Source organism: Penaeus monodon, chromosome 28 (assembly GCF_015228065.2).
Source record: "Penaeus monodon isolate SGIC_2016 chromosome 28, NSTDA_Pmon_1, whole genome shotgun sequence".
Taxonomy (NCBI): Eukaryota; Metazoa; Arthropoda; class Malacostraca; order Decapoda; family Penaeidae; genus Penaeus; species Penaeus monodon.
This window is the reverse complement of record NC_051413.1, coordinates 26860227-26861391: the sequence shown is the minus strand read 5'-3', so window position 1 is coordinate 26861391 and position 1165 is coordinate 26860227. Positions and strand designations below refer to the sequence as shown.

Here is a 1165-nt window from a genome sequence, read left to right as displayed (position 1 = left end):
AGCATATAGATGAATATACTGATATAGTTTTCGATAATGAAACATACATATTTGTGTATGTGCTATACTGTGTATGTATATTTGTACCTGTTTTCATTCGTGTATTTCAAAAACTACTTAATAGAATTTCAGAAAAAAAAAATATATATACAAAGGACAATCACCAAATTTATTCAAAATCAATAAAATGTGACTTGAAATCCCACACTTACCGGGCACGTCCTGCAGGGGTTGGCAATTCTGCACTGGTTTTGGATGCTGACGATCCGTTTGAGGTGTTCCCATCTGTTTTCGTTGGAGAGAGGTTGTGGCATGGGGCACGGTGGCCGCTGGTAGATCTGGGGATAACCTGGTGGATAAGGTTGAGGTCTCGTCTGCGGGTAGCCTGTTGGGTATGGTTGAGGTCTTGTCTGTGGGTAGCCTGGTGGGTATGGTTGAGGTCTCGTCTGCGGGTATGGCTGCGGTTGCGGCCTTGTCTGTGGCTGCCCTTGATAATATCCTGGTGGAGTGAAGGCCTCGTACGGGATGGACTGCCTCTTCGCTCGCTTTCCCCGGCCGAGCGGCGGGGGCGTCAGCGTACCCTTTGGCCTGTCCTCGCCCTGGACTGCCTCCAGCGTGTCCAGGATGACCCCCACGCCGTCGACGGCCTTCTCCACCAGCCCTGGAGTGCCTGCCAGGGACTGCCTCAAGCTGCCATTCCGCCCTGATAGAGGGTCTTCCAGGGCATTTAAGACCTTGTCAAGGACAATAATCTCAGGAGCCCCGTAAGACGCGCCAGGAATAGATGCGAGTCCATGCATGGCCTGCAGCAGGGCCAAGCAGGCCAGCCACGCCACCTGCACCGTACTGGCCATGCGCCTCGGTCTGCAGGGAGAACAATAAGTTATCATGACACCTGTATAGTTAACAGGGAGCTTATGAGGACACACATATTTGTATGTTTGTAGCCAGTTTAGTGTCTGTTAGTAGGTAGTGAAGTGTCAGTTAGTATATTTGTAATCAGTTAAGCGTTACTTAGCATATTTGAAGTCAGTTAATTAAGTGTTATTTAATATGTCTGTAGTCAGTTACGCATCATTTTGTAAGTTTGTAATTAGAGAATTGTAGCTTGGTATATGTGTAAATGTCATTTAGTAAGTCTGCAGACAGCTATAAATATCCATGC

At 47.5% G+C, this 1165-nt stretch overlaps 1 pseudogene; it reads right to left on the bottom strand.

Moving 5' to 3' along the window:
• Positions 1–1165, bottom strand: part of LOC119591452 — a 6083-nt pseudogene that overhangs the window by 3169 nt on the left and 1749 nt on the right.